Here is a 22,390-nt window from a genome sequence, read left to right as displayed (position 1 = left end):
GATAAAACACAAAAAGCCAAGAGTACATGTGTGTCTTTGTATCAGATGATCCTGGAGTCTCTGCACTCCAGCGCTACCTCTACAGATAACAGGAGGGTGTAACCAAGTGTCACAGAATTTGGAGTTGTATTAGTCTCCAGATCTCATGGATCCACTTGGCATCTGTCACTCTAAAGTACCTCATTTGAATTAAAGTATCAAATGTAATGATGCATTCCTCTCTTGCCAAGATAGTTATGGGTTAACCTCTCATTGCAGTTATTAAGAGTTGTCACCTGCAGTATGCAACATGTGCCATATTACAGGAGAATGCAGTAAAATGGCGTATCTGACCTTCTAGCTAACTATGAGCATGATGTGAGAGAATATTTCTTGAATGTCTCAGGGCACCAGTCAGAAGTCAAGCATCAGCAAATGGCATACATTCACATGTCCCACATGTCTCCATGTGCTTGGGATGGGAACCTTCCTCATGCCTTATCTGTAACTTCTCTATCTCAAGGTAATATAATTTTCAAAAGACAAACCAATCCCTTATTGTTTCTTACCAGCTCCTCCAGGTTGTCAAATCGAGCAAGTTGGGCCCCTTGTGCCATGCAAAAGGTCTGGCTGAATGTCCAGTTTCTTGAGTATTCAGAAAAATGAAAACATTTCTTTCCAAATCCAATCCAGTTTTTTTGGCAAACAGCATAGGCATTTTTGATTGAAATCTCTTCTGTCTTTCTTACTGAAATTTAGACAATACAGTGAATTATAACACACATGCTTTGACTCTTTTTGGAATACCCTCCTGAGCTCAGCTGTGAGCTGTGAATTTGACTGTAGCTTTCCTAAGTGATCTGTAGGAATCCTCTCCTCAGTGTGATGGGCCTGTGTCGCACTCCCTCTCAGATGCTCACTGTCAGTAGGGCTCCCAGGAAGTGCATTTCTATAATAGCATCACTATCTGAGCTTTGGGTGACTATTTACTACAATAGGGATTACTAGAGCAATATGCACTCTGCAGGGGCACCCCTTGACAGCCAGCCTAATAATGGAGACAGAAGTGAGAACTATTGGGTAAGTTGTGTATACAGTGTGGACATATTGCACTAAAGGATGATTCACAAAATTAAGAGGACAGCACAAGATTTTATTAAACTAATTTGAACAGTGTGGTACTAAAATCCTATACATTATGATTCCAGAAACTGCATTTCATACATTCAAAGTACAGTTGAGCCTGGTAACTAAACTCATGGGTCATGGAGGAGGCATTGCATCTTCCTGGTCAGATTTACTCTTCTCTGTCCACACCCTTCCTTGAGTGTCCTCCTTAGAGTTTTTCTCTCCTGGTTCTCTGCCTTGGACAGTTCCCCCAAGTGGACCTATGTCTCATTCATCTCTGTTTCGAGACTGCTGAATGTCATCTTCCCAGGGATGCTGAGCCTGGCCTCCTGTGTACGCCACAGCCTGAGAGTTCCTTCACAGAATCTTCCTGCTGGAACCTAAGTTTCCAGATAACAGGAACTTCCTGTGTGCTTTCTCTAGAGCCCTTCCCATAGTGCCTGTTGCACAGTGGTCAGTAAGTATAACTGACAATGTTAATGTGGACAGAATGCCACAGAATTTGTACAATAAGTCACTTGCCTGTGAAAACAACAGAAAGGACAGCTACAGCTACAGTGAGGACCACGATCACTCCATAGCAAAAGTAAAGCCTAGCGGAACTCTTGGGGAAGATAATTCTGAGACATTTTCCTTGGAGCATTTTACCTGAAAAGCATAAATATGAGAGTATCAATCTCAAGAAACATTTAAGAACTATCTATAGCTTTGACTTGTATTCATCCACTCAAACCCCTTCACAAAAGGCCCTGGTCTATAAATGATGTCCATCACACACAGAAGACTAGAGGAAAGGAAAACATGGTGTCTTCCAGTCTTTGAACTAAGGGCCAATGAAGATACAAGAAAGAGAAAAAGTGAAGATCAGGTTGAAAACAAACAACAAGCAAAGCTATCCATAGACTTCGTTCCATAAGAATAGACTGGTTAGGACTGAGGACAACACTGAGTACAGAGGATGGGGTCAGACAGGGATCAGCAGGAGGCTGCAGAGATGGCTGAGGGGTTAAGATCATTTGTTGCTCTTCTAGAGGACCCCTGTTGTGTTCCCAATCCCAGCTCCTCAAGGGGCAGTTCATAACTGTGTAACTCCTGCTCCAGTCAATGAGACAAACATGTTGGTGCACTTTTATATTTCCAGTGCTAAAGATGCAGAATCTGGAGAGTCAGGAGTACAAGGCTAACCTTGTCTACATAGGAAGTTTGAAATGGACTATGTAAGAATCAGTGTCAAAGAATCTAGACAGTATATAAATTAATTAATAAAGTCACATAAATGTAATAGAACACACTGACATAACTAATGGGTGAAATATGGGAATATTTTAACAAACTTACCAAAATCATATGAAAAAATAATATTAGTCTAAAATAAAAACTCTCAGAAAGTTAGGAATTGAAGGAGCACAATTGTCAATATTGAGCATTTCAAAAAAAAATAGAAAGGTAATTTTATGCATTTAAAATGTTCTTGTATTTAATGTGTATGTGTGATTTGGCTGCTTATGCATCTGTTCACTGTATGCATGCCTGGTGCCTGAGGAGACAAGAAAGCAGGCTCGAGACAGAGATGAAGGGGACATAGGTCCACTTGTGGGAACTGTCCAAGGCAGAGAACCAGGAGAGAAAAACTCTAAGGAAGACCTATTTCCTCCAAAAGAGTAGCCAGTGCTTTCAGTCACGTGCCATCTCTCCAGCACAAAGTAATTTTCAAATTGCATATAAAGAGAAAAGAATCAGTCTACCTGAACAATTCAGAAAAAGAGGCAAAATTTGCAGAAGTGATACCACCAAATCAGAGTGACAAAAACAAAAACATAAGTATGGTTTTGGCAAAATCATAGACACATGAATCAAATTAATAGTAATAATAATAACCAAAATAATAATAATAATAATAATAATAAAAGAAAAATACAAAAAATAATAAAACAACTTGAAAAGGAAGTCCAACATGTGGGCCTGACTTATAATTATCCCAACAGGCCAACCCTGGCCTTTCTGTGCACACTGTACTGTTTCACTGATCTCCTACCTCCTCCTATAAAAGGCAACTCAAACATGAAACCTAGGGCTATAAAACTATCTGAAGAAAGGTGAAAAGGAAAATCTCTGGGAATTTGCCTTAAATAAAAATGTCTCAAGTGTAATACCAAAATCCTTATCTACATTAGCTTAAAATAAAATATGCACTCGTTGCTCTAATTCAAAAACAGACAAAAAACAAAAAACAAAAAATCTTTTCTGAGTTCTGCAAAGGGAATTTGCAATTTTTATAAGATATAAATAAAAAGGAAGTTGTATCTAGAGCATTCTGACAATTTGGAGAATTCAATTATTTAAAAAAAAGAATCAAAGATAAAAAGGAATAAGAATGGGCCAAATACTTGAATATAGCTACTTGGCTTTGGAAAAGACAGTTGAAAACAGAGCATCGCCTTCTTCAAATGAGAACACACTTACTATACGCTTGGCCCCCCTACCGACATATTCACACAAGAGCAAAGGAAAATCTGTGTTTCCATCATCATGAGTATTGGCAGTGACTTTAGAGAGTCTTACTGGTGTGTACTCACTCATAACTGGATATTAGCCAAAAATTACAGAATACCCAGGATACAATCCATAGCAGTCAAGGTTAACAAGCTGAAGGGCCCAAGTGAGCATGCCTCAATCCCACTTGGGAGGGAGAAGAAAGCAATCACAGGAGGCCGAGGGAGGGAGGGACCTTGGTTGGAGAGGGCACAGGGAGGGAAAAGGGGAACATGATCAGGTATTAGGGGGAACAGGAGTGAAGCCCTGAGGGTAAGCAGAAAGAATGGAAACAGGCAACCTCGGTAGGTAGGAGGTGAGGGGTGGAGGGACCTCTAGAATGTACCAGAGACCTGGGAGGTGAGAGACAATCAGGACTAAAAGGGAGGGACCTTAGATGAAATGCCCAACAGTGGGGAGAGGGAACTTGTAGACTCCACCTCCAGTAGAAAAACAGAGCATCAAGTGGAGAGATGGGGTTGCCATCCCACACTCAAAAACTGACCCAGAACTATTCCTGTCTAAAAGAACTGCAGGGACAAAAATGGAGAAGAGACTGAAGTAAAGGAGGTTCAGTGACTGGCCCAAATTGGAATCCAGCTCAAGGGGAGACTCCAAGGCCTGACACTCTTACTGATGCTATGGTGTGCTTACAAAGAGGAGTCTAGCATGGCTGCCCTCTGAGAGGCCAACAAGCAGCTGAAAGAGTCAGATGAAGATTCTAGTACCCAACCAATGGACAGAAGCTGCTGACTCCTGTGGTTGAATTGGGGAAAGGCTGGAAGAAGCTGAGGAGGGCGACCCCATAGAAAGACCAGCAATCTCAACTAACCTGAACCCCCAAAGTCTCTCAGACACTGAGCCACCTATCAGGCTGCATACACTAGCTGATATGAGACCCTTGCCACAAATACAGCAGAGGATTGCCTGGTATGGCCTCAGTGAGATACACCTAACCCTCCAGAGACCTGAGACCCCAGAATGTGGGGAACTTTGGTGGTGTGCATGTGGAGGTGTGGGGACATCCTTTTGAAGATGGAAGAGGAGGAATGGGATGAGAAACGATTGGAGGGCAGATCAGGAGACAGATAACTATTGGACTGTAAAAAAAAAAAGATTAAAAAATAATAATTAAAAAAATTTTAATTAAAATCACATCTTACCAAACATATGCTAATGTTAACAATGCCAATCAATATGACTGAGAACTGAGGCAGGGGCATTCAAAAGGAAAGACTTGACCATATACTTGCCCCTGATCATCTCTCACACTGTCCAAATGTTCCTCAGCTTCGTGCTGTAAGCAAGCTCTAGAGTAAGCCATAAACCAGCTGTACTCCAGCTAATTTTAAGAGTTTAAGAGTCTGGTCACCTAGTTGTAGTTTTCTGTTTTGTTTTTATCTGCTCTGTCTTGTCTTCTTGCTCTCACTCTGTTCTCTTGTCCCTTCCCCCCCCCCATTATTTCTCTCCCCATTTTCTCTATGTGTTCATGGCCAGCTTCAACTCCTCTTCTCTCTCTCTCTTTCTCTCTCTCTCTCTCTCCTCTACTCGCTCAACTCCCCTCTCCATGCCCTGAATCAACTCTATGCTATAGTATACTGTCATGTGGCTGGTCCCTCAGGGGGAAGGGATGCCTCTGGGTACATGGGACCACAGAGGCATCCCCTTCCCCCATACCTTACAATATATCCCTAAAACATATTCCTTCCCTCCTTATCTTTTTATAAGCACAACATCTGGTGCTGAGACTCAGATTTAGAAACTCCACAGGTTTACATCCCCCCTGCTACCACATGGAAAGCCAATGCTCACCAGCCCAAGTTTGCGAGGATTGGTAAGCCTCCTCCCACCACTGATCATAGTAAATGTCCCCACGGTCCCAGGGGAGAGTTCTTGAGCTCAGAGCTACCCCTTTGCTGCCCTCGAGGATGGAGACATTCAGTCTTTTCACTGACCCTCATTCTAGGACATTTCCCCTTGGGTGAGATTTTTCCTCTCTCCTCTGATATGGTTCTTTTCTCCCTGTTGAGAAATCCCAGGACTGGATGAACTGTTCTCTGCTGCTCAGGGCACCGGCCCAGAACTTAGGTCCCAACCCATCAGGTGACCACCTGGTGATCTGGCCTGGCTGTCAGCCTCTCTGGTTATTAATCCTCAGGATGCTGGTAGGGGAAGTTAACAACCCTACTCTCATCATGGGTTGGTCTCTACTTACTGGGATGTCTGGTCTGTGTCCACATGGCCACTAAACTGGCACTTTAAAACAACTCTCTAGATAGCGATCTGTCGCATAGGCTTCCCGTCTCCCCCTCCCTCATTCCCTTGCTACCCGCCTGCCTCCCTTTTATGGCTGCTGCTGCCGGCTGGGAGTGGCCCCCATTCTCTTGCCATTTGCTCTGCTCCTGGTTCACCAAGTGAAGAGCAGGTCTGGCCCTGGCCCTTGTGTCCCGTCAGGAACTATGTCTGCTGAGATGTTGCCTTCTCGCACACCACCTATCTGACCAGGTCCCTCTTTCCCCTTGCTTCCTCGCTCTGCCCGCCATGGCTGGCCACTTGAGCTCTGCTGCAGCCACGAGACAGTTTTCACCCTGCCCCCTTGTGCTTCCCACAAGCGGTCTGAGATTCTGTTTGCTGAGAGACCATTTTCCCCCTGTGGGTGCACACTTGACTGTCTGTACCTCTATTTGTGCTCACTCGCACGTACACACGCGCACATGCACACGCGCGTGCGCGCACACACACACACACACACACACACACATACACACGCCCATGCATGAGCCTCTCTCTCCCTCGCTCCCTCTGCCCAGGACTCCTGAGCAGGAGCTGCCTGCTGTCAGAATAATGCACGTGTTGCTAGGAGACAGAAAGCCACTTCAGGTGCTTCCCTTCCCACGCCCACCAGGCGAGGTGGGGCAGCACTGGCCTGCAGCTGGAAGCACTGTGCCTGGGCTTCTGGCAGCTAGGAGGAAGCCCCGCCCCACCTGCTTGTGTATCAGCCTGGTGTGTCACAGAATCACCCCGACCTCGTGACATTATCACTGCTGCAGTTCAGGTACCTTGGCCCTGAGCTAGCTACCTGGGGCGAACAAGCTCTGTGGACAGGCAACAGAACGGGTCAAAATTCCCCAGCTCCAGCAAATTATAGTGTGCTATATTTGCTATTTACATTCTCAAACAAATGATTTAACAATTTAACAAACTTAAGTTTTCTAACTCAGATGTGAACTATCCATATAGCTTTCAAGCTTGTCAGAAGTCTGCTAATTATTAATATACTTAAGTTTATGACAGACAAAATCTCCCAAAGTCTAACAGCTTATCCCCAAGGACTCAGAAGCTAGAGACACAGCTACAAGAGACTGCCCGAACTGTGGTATGACAACCACTGAGAAACACTTTGGACAAAACTGAATACCCTAAGAGTCAAGTGGCTCATATTGCCTAAGTCAATATGAGTCATTTCTCATTCTATGAATTACCTGTTCCAAGAGGAGAAAGTCCTCCTTCTTCTGGCCTTGAAAGCTCTACTCACTCCACCCAAGTTGCCATGGAGACCACAGGGACCTGGAAACTGGACTATAGATAAACTCTGTCATTTTTTAATTAATATATGACTCCTAGATTATAATTTATTCTTCCCCCGGATTTTGACTACATTGAGAGCTAAGGTAACTTTAGCTTGACAGCTAGAAAACATGCCTAGCTCCTTACCCCAAGATAAAAAAACAGGAAAAACACACCTAACCTGTTTTTCCAAGATAGTTACTCATAAATAAATTCATTAACTAGCTGAGGCTGCCATATTTCTTATAGCCTTTGCAATAAATGATATGCAAGTTTAGATACAAGCTTTCACAGATGTAACTTGTTACTTCATTACCTAAACTCAGTTTCTATTGACGAAATTCTTCATATTTACTCTTCTTCCTATGCCACAGTCCTAACATTATTCAAAATGCCAAAGAATCAATAAACTGTCATCATCATCAGTAATAATAATAATAATTTCAGTTAGAACACTCGGTTTAAGTGACAATCACTAACATTTGTCGTGAATTTTGTATTTTGATAAATATCAATCTTGTTTTCCCAAAATCCAGTATTCTTTCCCTAAATGAAAAATAAAAATAAGATGAGAAAGAACAGGAACGAGGGACAAGGAAGACAAAGGAAGGCAATGTAATGAAGCACAGACAGTTTGAAACACAAGTGGGAAACTCCTTTATATTCTTTTTCTGTAACTTATCAAGAGCTCAAAATGGAAAGGATTTGGTCCTGGGTGGGTTCAGCCCCACCCCACCCCCACCCCACCCCAACCCATACCACCTCCTTACAATTCTTTTCTAATAACAATGGATCTGCAAAACACAAGCCAAAGGCTTCCCACGCAACTTCTGTCACTATGCACAATGCAAAGCTGTTGCTGAATTTCCTTCCCTGGGGACATGTAAAGATAGTATTTTCTACAGCAATTTGGTGTAATCCACCAGAGTGTAGCTTTCCAGATCCCCCGGGAAGAGTGGACTAGCAAGCTAAGCACAAAGAAAGAAAGCTGTGGCTGCAGCTCTGGCTCTTAGAAGGTGATTCATTCTTCATTTCTCTTGACCATGAGTTATTCAAGTATTGTACGCTCCAACAGAATAACTAATGCAACAGCCTCATAGCTAATCCTGTCTGCATTCTCCTACTCTGCAGACCCACTGTGACAAACTCAGAGACACCACCCTTCCATTTTTATTCTTTTGTTCAAGGTCCAACTCTATTGCCTTCTTCTCCCCTCTGAATCTCCTTCTCTGCTTATACTTTGGTTCAAATACTATTAAATACATACCCATTTTTCACTCCTGCGGGCTGCCTGTGGTACTGAGCATAGGTAGGAAAGTCTTTGTGGCACTCATCTCAGAGCTGAGAAGCTGAGTTTCCACTACAGGTGGATTGAAACTTGAAAGCTGAGAGGCATAAATACTTGATTGTCTTTCCTGGAAGGTTTCAGTACGTAGCCAACCAGCTTATGCGGTAGCTTGAGTTCCTCCTTCCCTATGTACACACAATTGTTTGTTCAAATCGAAACACAATTGCATTGCAGGGAACAGATTTCATTGGACTGTAATGAAGTGAAACTAATGCTGTAGACAACGTGCTTTTAGAGCACAGCAACTTCAGGTCCTGGAGGGTGAGATCAGTGTTATTGTTCTGCAGGAATCAATTTGGAAACAAAAGATGACAAAAAAAGAACATATGATTACCAACCCTTTTCTGCCCTGAATACCACACATCAGACAGTGATCTTCGGGGTAGGTGAACCCCGTGCTGCTACAGCTCTGAGTTTTGAGGGCATTACTTAAGGGGTTTCCCAGGGCAAGGACAAAGGAGTCTGTGTGTTGAGAAGCCCAGAGACTGAAGCTCTAGGAGATAGAGTCAGAAAGGAGAGAGCATGTTGTAGTCCATAGCTGCCTACAGCTATTACAAACTGGGTTGCTGGAACAGAAGCTAAGGGATGAATGGGAGAGGGGCGAAAGGAAGGAGGCCCAGGACAATGTTTCACTGATCAAGGCCAAAATTTTAATGGCGGTCAGACCTTTTAACAATTTGGACAAACCCTTACCCCCAGACTCTGGGTTGAGTTCCGGTGGAAGTTGTTTAGCTTCTCCTGGAGGTTCTTGTCTCTTGCTCCGGCAGCAGGGTGGGTCACCTGCTTAATTCAGAGACCAGGAGGAACAATGAGCTTAACCTTCACTCCGAGCACTCTACCCTAGGTGAAGCAGGATCCTGGCTATCTGGGAGACGTTAACCTTGACCATAGTCAAATACAGTCTTAGCACTCCACCCAAGGATAAAAATTCCTGCTTTAACCTACTTCCCTATTATGTCCTAATGGCAGATTCCTGCCCAAAGCCAGGGATTGTCCTTGACCAAAGTCAAACTCAAACCAAGTGCAAGACTGCCCCAATATGGCTCTGTACAAATCAATCTATGTTTATAATGTGTATGCATTTTGTATAGTCCTTGTGTGTACCTGCACTATGGAATGGCAAAGGTGGACAGATCTCAGGTAGAGAAAAATGACATCTCTTCTGCATATGATCCTGGAATAGTTTGTTTTATGGTGAAAACTCATAGTCACCCTTTGTACAATAATTGAACCAAAATGTATTGCAAACACAAAAATGAAGTCTTTAAATTTAAATTAACTTGAAGGAAAAAAATCTTTGGGAATGAGAGCTTGTCTCAGGCAATGAATTTGGGTTACAATACCGAAGCTTTACCTACACACCGGGAAAATACATTGGTTTTAGTGTAATAAAGCCGTCTACTCTGGTCCCTGAAAAGGGAAACAGATAAAGAATGGACAAACAGGTTTTTAATTTTTTTCTTTCTTTCACTCAAAAAAATATAATAAAATTTGTGCCTAAAATGTACTGAGGGCTTTAAAACACAATTATGGGGACCGAGGAAGTGGCTCAGAGTTTATGAGCACTTGCTATTGTTCCAAAATTGATTGTGAGTGTGTTCTACTAGTGTGAAATTGTTTGTTTTTCAGTTCTGTGAGAGCTGCTATCTTTACACATGAGTTTCCATTTGACAATTGCTAAGGTTCAAACATGCAAATTATTTCATGCATTGACATTGTGTCTCACAATATTGTAAATGCTTTCATTACATTTAGAGCCAATTAATGGACTTCTTAGAACTCTCTATTTATATATATCCATATTGTGTGAATAGCAACACTTTTATCTCTAAGAGACTTGAGAGTTATTTCATTTTCTTTCCCTACTGTCCTGTCTAAAAACCTCAATCACACTAGAATGGTGAGCAGACATCCTTGCCTTGCTCTGTGTCAGTGGGGCTGGGGAGGGTGGGGTAAGCATTCTTGCTGGCTGTAATTGAATATTTCTTTTGGTTCATGACACATAGATTCTGTCAGGTTGAGGATGTTCCTCAAATCTTAATGTGTTGAGTTATTATTCTTGATTTAAATTAAAATTTGCACATGTTTTTTGTTGAATTTATTGAGATGCTCCTTTTTTATTTTCTTATTTTGTTACTATGTTGAATTACCTTTTGTTAATTCACTATAGTTTAGGTAGATGATACTTAGATAGATACAAAAACAGATAAACAGAACAGAGCATAAAGTAATCCACCTCAGCCTCAAACTCAATATCTAGCCAAGACTGGCCTTGAATTCATGACTCTTTGGCCTGCACCTCCCATGTGCTAGAATTGTAGCTCTGTGTTATTGATTTGCTTTTCTTTTTATTCATATGGTCCTCTCTGTTTTTGCCATCCATGTCTATTCTGATCACACTAATCCTGTGCTTAGCTCTCTGTTGTATCTTTGGCTCCACCATCACTCTCTCTGTTTATTATTGCTCTTTTGTTCTTCCTTAGTTTAATTACTGGAATATTTTGTGGCAAAAATTCTGTTTCTTTTCCCGCTAGTCTTCTGTGGGCCAAGGAGATCATTTATTGGTGGAAACCTATGAAGAGGTCTGGAATATGGAAGTACAAGTTAAATCTATAGATGATTCTGGGGATAAATTTATCTTTATCTCTATAAGGTTTTTGAGATTGGTGTTCTTATATTTTCAGGTAAAAAAAATTTTGTACTGTTGAGATCTAAAATATTTCTAAGTTCTGCTTATTTCTTTTACAGTACGGCATGTTTTTCTTTCACTGATTCCTCCCCATATTTTCAATTTTGGAGGGTGCGGTCAGACCTAGGTAGGCACCTAATCACTAGCAGCTTCCAAGTCAGCTGTTTGGAAAATCTGCCCACAAACTCACAAGGTATCTTCCAAATGTTTTAATTTGTCAGAGGCTCATAGCTTCAGCAAGAATATAGGTGGTGTAGAGCCTCCCTCCCCAGGTCGCTTGGAAACTGAAGAAAACAGTAAGTTTATAATGAAATGTTAACTAAATTAAAAGGAGAAGGGGGAACTTCATCAGGGGAGCTGGATCTCCTGTTAGCCTGCCACAGTGGGTCAGTGGAGGCTGTTGTAGGGTGGAGCGTGGGAGCTCTGTGGTGGGTAGGAAAGTACCAGTGCCACTCTGTGTTTTCTAGTGTGGCCTACGTTACTTAAATGTGTTTGGAGTAAGTGCAACCAACAGAGAACTTGTTAGTACCCTCTTCCTGGGCATCTGGAATTTGCACTTCACTAGCTTATAGGAAGTGCTATAAACAACTTGCTTCCATCAAGCCATGAGGTTCCGTGCTCACTTACTATAATTAAACTGTAGCAGGTGGTGGGTGTAGTAGGTGTTAACTTTCAACACACCAACTGAAGGGGGCTTAAAAGGGGAAAGTATAGGGGGTTAGGTGAGTGTGGCTAGGCGGCGTGGAGGAAGGTGTCCAGGCGGACCCTTGCCTGGGCACCTCTGGCCCTGAGGGACCACGCACACACAGACACGGTATAGAATAGAGTTTATTCAGAGCAGGGGATGGGAGTTAGTGGTAGAGAGAGGTAGAGAGAGAGTGAGAGAGAGAGAGAGAGAGAGAAAGAGAGAGAGAGAGAATAGAGAGAGTGGAGGCCGGCCATGACCACGTGGAGGGGGGAAGAGCCCCAGGGGCAGAGAGGTGAGAATGTGGGAGAGCGGAGAGCAAAAGAGAGAGAGGAGGAGCAAGTAGCCCCTCTTATAGTGGGCCAGATCTCTGGGGTAGGGCATACCTGGCTATTGCCAGGTAGGTGTGGGGTGGAGCTTAGACAAAACCCTAACATCCCCCAATGTTTGGTTAATTCATAAAAGAAAAAGAAAAAGAAAAGAAGTGATGGCGAATACGGCGAAGCAGGAATAGGGTTGTTGTTGAGATCTGGCTGCTTCATGCTGACATTGGGGCAACGTGTCTCTGGGGAACCTAGAGAAAGGGGTATGGGGTGGGGGTGATTGTCCAGTCTCAGGAGGACTGGCTGCTTCTTTGCTGTCCAAGGATTGTAGAGCCATTTGAAAATAGGACAGTAGAAGCTGTCTGTGTTTGGAGAAGCTGAGAGGAGATTGGAGCATCTGAAGGTTGCTTCTCTGGAGCTGTCCTGGATATGGCAAGGGCCTGGACTTAACAAGATGTTGGAACACATTAGTATAGTTAGGGAATAAGACTAAGTACATTTGGGAGAAAGGAAAATTTTCTTAAGATGTACAATTGAAACCCAGAGGAATCCCACCCTTTGGAAAGGTAGTAAAGTGGGAACTTGGGCATATGTACTTATCTGGATGGAGTCTACTTGGTCCATGAGCAGTAGATCTGGGTAGGTTTCCTGTAGCTAACAAGTTTATTAAAGAGATAACAACATGAGTTAACCACATGAACAGTCTTTAAGATGAGCCTTTGTGGATCAGAAGGAATAGAATTGAAGGTTGGGAAAGTGACAGAGCAAGAAGAAGAAATATGAAGCATTTAATGGAAACAGAGTTTAGGTAAGGAGATAACTGTCTAGCTGTCAATGTAGTCAGAAGTCAGGAATAAACAATAACTTAGCAGTTATATTATTAAAGAATGACAGATTCCAGTAGCCAGCAGTTCTTTGTGGTCTCTGGTCTCCATGGCGGCTTTGGCTGTCAGTCTGGCTTTCAAGCACAGAAGATGCATGGCTTTTTCTCTGTGGAATGGATACCCATGACACAAGAAATGGCTTACCTTTGTTTAGCTAAGTCATTTGACTCAAGGTATCCGGTTTTGTCCACTGCACTCTTTCAGGCAGCATCCTGTGGCGGTGTCCATCTTTCTTCTGAGACCTCCTGGGAGAAGCTGTCAGGCCTTTGGGAATTCTGTCTGTCTTAAATCTAATAACAAACTTCTGACAAGATTGAGCTCAAAATAGGAGAGCAATAGTTAAGAGAGAATAGGAATGGAAATCTTAAGTAGCTTTGACAGGTTGCATAGGTAGAGGAAAGTATATTGCCTTGGTTAGTAAAGATGCTAGGATCAGAGTAAGAAATCTGGCAGCAATGGATTAAATTGTGGTGACAGAAAGTGAGTCTGTCTAGGCAGATTTAGGCTCGTTAACATCAACTTGAGCACGCAGGCTATAGGAGCAAATGAGTTAAGGGTGTGGGAACACAGAATAGGTGAGGTTCAGATTCTTTATCGTTTACCAGACTGTTAATTTTAAAAGTATACAGTCGAAGACGAGTAGCACCCACTGGGTAGGGGAGGGAGTTGTTAACTGCAAACTCAGCGTCCTGAAGAGTGCAGAAACAACTGAAAGGCAGCTAAGCCAAAAAGCCCAGACAATCATGAGGACCCTTGGGAGGTGGGGGTAGAAAAGCCGGAGCTTTAAAAGCCAGAGGAAGCGTCCCACATGGACCAGGATTTTCGAGGGCGGCTGTAAAAGCCAAAGGGAGACTCAGGATTACTTCTGGATTAGGATACACCTGAGGGTGGGTCTAGAAGTCCTAAACAGGAGTGTGGGCTAGGCATGAGAGGAAACCCTTCGTTCCAAAAGAGGTTGGCGAGACTTCATTTGAAAGCTAAGGGTTATTTACTATTATGGTTAACGTTTATTTAAATTTCTAATCTGGTAGAGGGAAGAACCTGACATGTAGTACACATATTTGTGGAAGCCAGTGTGGACCACTTGACTGTGGGACCCGGTCCCCCAACATTGCTTCTCCTGCCTGTGCGTGGCTGCAAGACCAGTCATGGCCTGCTGTATTAACAGTAGAGGACATTGAGAGTGGTGGGAAGGAGACCACGCAGTGAAGAAGAGGGAAGACAGGGTGATAGGGAGAAGCCATAAAGCTGTGAGAGAATTGGGTAGTAGAATTGATGGAGCATCCCAGCAGCCAGTGTGGAGCTGGGCGTGGGCTGTGGCTAGGCTTTTGCAGGTAAAGGCCCTAGAAATCTGCGCTGTAGCCAGCAGAGCTAGACAGTATGGGGGGGGGGGGGCGCAGCAACGGGAAAGGAGTGCAGGCTTGCTGCAGCAGGGAGGCAGCATCGCTCGGTGGGGATGGAGTGCAGCCGATTCTGAGAGCCTGGAGAGACTGCGCCATGGGTAACTGTCTCCTCCCCCTGCAACTAAGCTGGCTGGCTCCCAAACTCTTCTGATGGCTACCTCCGGCCTTTGTTCCTGTGAACAATAGGCTCCGCACCTCGACTATCGACACCGCCCCCAAGCCGGTGTTTACCTGACTCGCCAGTCTGAAGGCAGGCGACCCGCTGAGACCTGGAGCCAGAGAATTCACAGGAACGCCTTTGAAGCAACCGACTTCTGGGGGGGGGGGTCGATCCCCCAAAATACTATATAACCTGCCTTAAAAATTATTAAAACCAGTCTTGACCGGAATTCCCGCCTTGACTCACATCTCTCTCCGCCTCCCTGTCCCTGTAACCTCAAAATTCTCTTAACAGGTAACCCGGTTCACATGTAGCTGCTGGCAGACTACATAATTGGTGCCTGAACGTGGGAAAACCTGGTACGGGAGAATTTCCTGAGGTAACCCTATCGAGCGAAGCTTCGCAGAAAAGGTGAAAAGGAATGGTATCCGCATGGTAAGCAACATAGAGGTCAAAACTAGCGCTAGTGGAAAATTGTTTCTATCGTTGTGAGTGCAGAGGGATACGGGTTTTGCAAGCGAACTGTGTTGACCCGGCACAGTAGCTGCTTGGGTTGAAAAGATAGGGAAAAATGGGACAAGAAAGTTCGCGCGAAATTTGCGCATGCAACATTCAAGAGTTGCTTCAGGCGAAAGGGATAGGGTTTGAAGAAGAAAGATTGGAGGATTTCTTGGACCAGATATATTCTTGTTGTCCTTGGTTCCAAGAAAAACGAACGTTAAATGAGAGAACTTGGGTGAGAATTGGTAATTCACTAAAGGCAGCCAAGGCAGACAATATCACCCTCTGCCTTTGGACGCTTATTAAAGATATCATAGATGAAGGAGATTTGGAAGAATTAGGTGTCATTCAAGAAAGTGAGGAGTCTCAAGTAGAAAACCTTATAGAGAGGATCCCTGTAAGAGAAGACTTTCCACACCCTAAGTCTCGTAAACACAGAGACAGTTCTGATGAGTCTATTGTAAGAAAAAAAATAGCTCATCCCGAGAAAGGAGCGACTGAAGTTCATGGAGAAGATTGGCCCCCTGTAGCGCCATCTGCTCCGCCTATGACCTTGATGGCAGAGGCCGAGATCCAGAAGGACATGCAATTACAAAAGTTAGAGTTTGAAATTAAATTGACTAATGAGTTACAGGAGCTAAAAAGGGTCTCTAATACTAGAGAGAACAATAACTCGGAGACCCGCCAGTCGCCATTAGAAAGAGTCATAAACCAGGCCCGCGGGGAGGGGCAGGATAAGTCAGAAATCTTAGCTTTTCCAGTCCTTGAGATAGAAGACCAGGACAATGTGATTAGACAATATCAGACCTTGGAATTTAAAGTGATAAAAGAATTAAAGCTAGCCGTAGCCCAGTACGGCCCGACAGCTCTCTTTACACAGGCGTTATTGGATGCTGTGATAGAGTCGAATCTAACTCCACAGGATTGGAAAACGCTGTGCAAAGCCACGTTGTCGGGGGGAGATTTCTTGCTTTGGAGTTCTGAATGGCGTGAGGCTAGCAAAAGAACCGCCGCCACTAACACTCAGGCAGGCCATCCAGAATGGAATGCTGAGATGTTACTGGGGGAAGGCCTATATGAAGGAAATAATAACCAGATGGGGTTTCCCATCGCAGCGTATGCGCAGATTGCGGTGGCCGCCCGCCGTGCATGGAATCTTTTACCATCTAAGGGAGATCTTAGTGGAAATCTAACAGCTGTGAAACAGGCTCCCGACGAACTCTTTCAGGATTTCGTAGACCGATTGCTAAAAACGGCTAATAGAATTTTTGGAAATTCTCAGGCAGAGAATCCGCTGGTTACTCAACTAGCCTATGAGAATGCTAATGTGGCCTGCCGGGAGGTGATTAGACCCCAGAGGGGAAAGACGGACCTAGCTGGTTACATCCGTCTTTGTTCTGAAATCAGTCCCTCCTATAATCAGGGTTTAGCTATGGCTGCAGCGCTGCAGGGAACCACAATCCAGGGGATTCTTTCGCAGAGACGAGGAAATAGAAGGTGTTTTAAATGTGGCAGTCTGGGTCATTTTAAAAGTGATTGCCCTGATAATAAGCCTATTATAAACAGGCAATCAGGTGGTCCACCAGGAACATGCCATAAGTGTAGAAAAGGAAATCATTGGGTAAAGGGATGCAAGTCCAAAAATAATTTCCAAGGTAGACCCGTGTCGGGAAATGGGGGGGGGGGGGGCCCAGCCCCAGGCCCCGATGCATCTAGGACAAACTGTCTGTGGGGCACAGCTGCTGCCGAGCCAAGGAAATCTATCTTTGAACTCGCCAGAGCTACACCAGGAAGTGCAGGATTGGACCTCTGCAGTGTATTCCATGCCGTACTAACACCAGAGATGGGTGTTCAGGTTTTGCCCACGGGAGTCTTCGGACCATTACCTGAAGGCACTTGGGGATTGTTGTTAGGACGAAGCAGTTCTACTGTAAAGGGACTGCAGATTTATCCAGGGGTCATAGACAGTGACTATGAGGGAGAAATAAAAATTATGGCTGCTTCGCCTCATGGTGTCATAACTATACCGGCTAATCAAAGAATTGCTCAGCTAGTTTTGGTTCCTTTACATCCACTGCCTTCCAAATTCATTAAAGATAAAAGAGGGGAGGAGGGCTTTGGCTCCTCCGGAGTGTTTTGGGTTCAATCTATCACAAATAAAAGACCTAACCTTAACTTGACTATTGAAGGAAAGAGTTTTGAAGGATTAATAGATACGGGAGCTGATGTTACAATTATTAAGGGACAGGATTGGCCATGTAATTGGCCATTGACTGAGACCCTAACGCATCTGCAAGGTATCGGTTACGCAAACAACCCCAAACAGAGCGCGAGACTTTTAACTTGGAAAGATGCAGAAGGAAATTCAGGACAAATTCGGCCTTTTGTGATGCAGAACTTGCCTACTACCCTCTGGGGTAGAGACCTCCTATCTCAGATGAATTTAATCTTGTGTAATCCAAATGAAATCGCCTCTAAGCAAAAGACAGGGTCGGAGGAATCCGTACCTGCTCAGGGGCATGGAAATGAAGGACAAGGCACTAGAAAGTTTAAAAACCCCCAGGCAAACCCTAACTCTAGAAGTCTGGGGCATTTTCAGTAATGGCCACTATCTTGCCTGCACCCCACGCCGATAAAATTCAATGGCTTAGTGACAATCCTGTGTGGGTTGATCAGTGGCCTTTATCTAAGGAGAAATTGGAGGCCGCCTCTTTGCTAGTGCAGGAACAATTACAGGCGGGACATTTAATAGAGTCATTATCTCCATGGAACACGCCAATATTCGTAATTTAAAAAAAATCCGGCAAATGGAGATTGTTACAGGATTTAAGAAAGGTAAATGAAACAATGTTGCCCATGGGAACCTTACAAGTGGGTCTTCCATCCCCCGTGGCTATCCCTAAAGGGTTTCATAAAATAGTCATAGATTTAAAAGATTGTTTCTTTACCATTCCATTGCACCCTGAGGATTGCAAAAGGTTCACATTCAGCGTTCCTTCTATTAACTTTACAGAGCCTAAGAAAAGGTTTGAGTGGACAGTGCTTCCCCAGGGTATGGCTAACAGCCCGGCTTTATGCCAGAAATTTGTAGCACAGGCCATTCAACCTGTGAGACAGAAATGGCCAGATATTTACTTTATCCATTTCACAGATGATTTTCTAATTGCAGGAAAAAAACCTCAGACTTTGCTTTTATGTTTTAGAGATTTACAGCAAGCCTTGGTCGCCAAAGGGTTACAGATAGCGCCGGAAAAGGTTCAGATCCAGGAGCCATATAATTATCTGGGTTTTAAACTTACAGACCAGGCAATTTTTTCCCAGAAGATGATTATCCGCAGGGACAATTTGAAAACTTTAAATGATTTTCAGAAGTTATTGGGTGACATTAATTGGCTTCGGCCGTATTTAAAGCTTACAACAGGAGAATTGCAACCTTTATTTGATATTCTTAAAGGGGACACTGATCCAAAGTCTCCTAGGTTATTAACTTCAGAAGGACTTTTGGCCTTACAGACAGTGGAGAAAGCTATTGAAAATCAATTTGTTACCTATATAGATTATTCTTTACCTCTGCATCTGCTAATTTTTAATACTACTCACTCGCCTACAGGTTTATTATGGAAAAAGGCTCCTCTGATGTGGATTCATTTGAGGGTGTCTTCAAGGCGTAATATTTTGCCATATTTTGAGGCAGTGGCCCAAGTAATTATGCTTGGTAGAAAGCAGGCGCTAACTTATTTCAGCAAGGAGCCGGACGTTATTATACAACCTTACAGTGTAAATCAGGATGAATGGCTAAAACAGCATAGCACAGATTGGCTGCTAGCTCAGATTGGTTTTAAAGGGTGTATAGACAATCATTATCCTCAAGACAAGTTAATAAAGTTTTTTAATATGCATGAGGTTGTATTTCCTAAAAGGATATCTCTACGGCCATTGCAGAACGCACTCCTAATTTTCACAGATGGCTCGTCAAAAGGAAAAGCTGGATATCGTGTTAACAATCAACAGGTGGTCGTAGAAACGCCTGGGTTATCCGCTCAGTTATCAGAGCTTACAGCAGTGCTGTGTGTTTTTCAAACTGTAAATAGTACGTTTAATCTCTTTACTGACAGTGCTTATGTTGCATTTTCTATACCGCAATTAGAAACCTGTGGCACGTTTAATTTTTATACGCCAGCTGGATCCTTGTTTTCACAATTGCAAGGTATCATTCTTGCTAGGAAAAATCCTTTTTATATAGGGCACATCAGAGCCCACTCGGGTCTTCCTGGACCTCTGGCTCAGGGCAATGAGTGCATTGACAAGGCGCTAATAGGACAAGCCTTGGCACTCACACCCGTAGAATTGGCAAAACGTGATCATGATAAATTTCATCTTTCTAGTCATACGTTGAGACTCTGTCATAAGATCACAAAGGAACAAGCTAGAATGATTGTAAAGCAATGCCCTAATTGTCTCACTTTAGCACCAGTGCCCCACTTAGGGGTTAATCCACGTGGCCTTATGCCCAATCAAATTTGGCAAATGGATGTAACTCACTATGCAGAATTTGGGAAATTAAAATTTATGCATGTTTGCATTGATACGTGCTCGGGACTTATTTTTGCTTCCCTGCATACGGGAGAAGCCTCTAGAAATGTAATTGATCATTGTTTACAAGCCTTTAATACCATGGGAGTACCCAAGGTCATTAAGACAGACAATGGACCAGCCTACACTGGTAAGAACTTTATCTCATTTTGTAAGAAATTTAATATAAAACTTAAAACTGGAATTCCTTATAATCCAATGGGGCAAGGAATCATGGAGCGTGCCCATCGCACACTTAAAAATTGGCTTATTAAAACTAAGAAGGGGAATTTATATCCTCCTCGGTCTCCAAAATCACATCTTGCCTTTGTTTTATTCGTTTTAAATTTTCTCCAAACGGATGCTAAAGGCCAGTCTGCTGCAGACAGACACTGGCATCCAGCTACTTCCAATTCCTACGCCATGGTTAAGTGGCGGGATCCCTTAAATAATTCATGGAAAGGCCCAGACCCCGTGTTGATTTGGGGAAGAGGGTCTGTTTGCGTTTTCTCCCAGGAAGAAGAAGGAGCGCGTTGGTTACCAGAGAGGTTGGTAAGACAGGTAAATTCCAACCCCAAAACTGTTGGTAAGTATAATTAATTCAAAAGGCTGTTTTTCAAGCCGCTTCCCATTTACTTGGGAAGGTATAGTTCCTTTGTGTTCTTGCAAATTAAGTTGCAAGCCAGGCCTCTTGCCTGAGGCCACTGAATTTCAATTAAACTAAAACCGGTTTGAGCTTCCAGGACTAACCAAACAGGTTGTTCTCTTAATCTCCTTTTATATTTCAAGCAGATAACACTCAGAAGACGAAATTCCTTCAGCATGGCCCCAGGTTGAGGATGGGTAGTCTTTACAGCCAGCCAGCGCTTATCCGCAGAGAATTTACTCTGCCAGTGGAATCCTCAGAGAGGAGGCTGCATGGTACTCGGAACTATGCATGTTTGTTATTACAACAAACATGGGCATCAGTTGAGGTGCGAGGCGAGGCACTGCAAGGGAAAGGGAAAAAAAATCCTGGCTCCGAGTTTCCCTGAAAAGCACGCCCAGCTGCATGGGGGTTTGACATTGAAAGACTGTCCTTAAAAAAAAAAGGCGGTCTAATCCCCCCCCCCCCGAAAAAGATGTCTGTAACGCTTAAGGGGGCTAGGGCCTCTGCTTTCACTCACTGATGAATGCCCGTCATCCATTGGATGAACTTAATTATTTCCACTGAGTTGTTTAAAATTAGTAATTAAGGGGGAATTGTCTCCTCCCCCTGCAACTAAGCTGGCTGGCTCCCAAACTCTTCTGATGGCTACCTCCGGCCTTTGTTCCTGTGAACAATAGGCTCCGCACCTCGACTATCGACACCGCCCCCAAGCCGGTGTTTACCTGACTCGCCAGTCTGAAGGCAGGCGACCCGCTGAGACCTGGAGCCAGAGAATTCACAGGAACGCCTTTGAAGCAACCGACTTCTGGGGGGGGGGTCGATCCCCCAAAATACTATATAACCTGCCTTAAAAATTATTAAAACCAGTCTTGACCGGAATTCCCGCCTTGACTCACATCTCTCTCCGCCTCCCTGTCCCTGTAACCTCAAAATTCTCTTAACAGGTAACCCGGTTCACATGTAGCTGCTGGCAGACTACAGGTAACAGTTGTGCTACCAGAACCTGTGGCGGTTCTGATGGTACAGACTGTCAGCGAGAAAAGCTGTAGCAGGGAAAGTTAGTGATCGCACACGCGCATGGTGGAACTTCCTGTCAGCAGCGGAAGACGGAAGTTAGGTAGCCTGCAGTGGCTGGGAAGTAGCTTGTTTCGTATCCTAGCAACAGTGCAGGAGGGGCAGAGCTGCCACAGAAGCAGCGGTGGCTTCGGCAGCAGTTCTGGCAAGGGAGGGGGTCTGGTGTGAGCTGTGGCAGCCGCTCTGGCAACTGCAGCTGGGGCTTGGCAGCGGGGAACAGGAAGGTTCGCATGAGGCCCCCGGGAGCAACTGCAACCAGGCCAGCGTGCCATGAGCCCTGCAGGCCAACAAGCCACCACGGAAAACAAGGGGAGCTAGTAGAATAAAGGGAGTGCTACTGTCCTTCAGGGACGAGTGCACGTGTGCGACTTCTGTGAGGATGTGGTTTAGCTTGTTTTGTATCCTAGCAATAAGATGCAGGGGTGAATTAGATTGCCGAGCCCAGTGGCATTCGCTGCATGGGGCATTGCCGCCGCTGCCGCTGAGTTCCACCGGGAAGGAGGGACAGAACAGGGGCGGTCCTGCGGGGAAACGCAGGAAGTACAGAGACTCTTGCTCTGACCAGTGGGGGTGTAAGACTTACCCATTGGTGGAAGAGGCTTAATATCCCATGGTGTTTCTCGTTCCCGTCCAACGCACCAAGTGAAAGGACTTTCGGCACCAAGATGAAAGGGCTTAAAGGGGGGGAGTATAGGGGGCTAGGTGAGAGTGACTAGGTGGCGTGGGGGAAAGGTGTCCAGGCGGGCCCTTGCCTGGGCACCTCTGCCCCTGAGGGACCACACACACAGAGATATGGTATAGAATAGTTTATTCAGAGTAGGGGATGGGAGTTAGTGGTAGAGAGAGGTAGAGAGAGAGGGAGAAAGGGAGGGAGAGAGAGAGAGAGAGAGAGAGAG

The 22,390-nt window shown here is 44.3% G+C and overlaps 1 protein-coding gene and 1 pseudogene across 5 annotated transcripts in view; both read right to left on the bottom strand.

Moving 5' to 3' along the window:
• The window catches only part of LOC127679263 (C-type lectin domain family 2 member G-like), a 470,764-nt gene that overhangs the window by 191,664 nt on the left and 256,710 nt on the right, over window positions 1–22,390 (bottom strand). The gene's annotated exons all lie outside the window — the stretch shown is intronic.
• Window positions 1–22,390, bottom strand: part of LOC127679265 (C-type lectin domain family 2 member F-like) — a 75,964-nt pseudogene that overhangs the window by 2,340 nt on the left and 51,234 nt on the right.

The sequence above is a fragment of the Apodemus sylvaticus genome, chromosome 2 (assembly GCF_947179515.1).
Source record: "Apodemus sylvaticus chromosome 2, mApoSyl1.1, whole genome shotgun sequence".
NCBI classification, from domain to species: domain Eukaryota; kingdom Metazoa; phylum Chordata; class Mammalia; order Rodentia; family Muridae; genus Apodemus; species Apodemus sylvaticus.
Note: the sequence above shows the minus strand (reverse complement) of the source record. Positions and strands in the feature narration are given on the sequence as shown.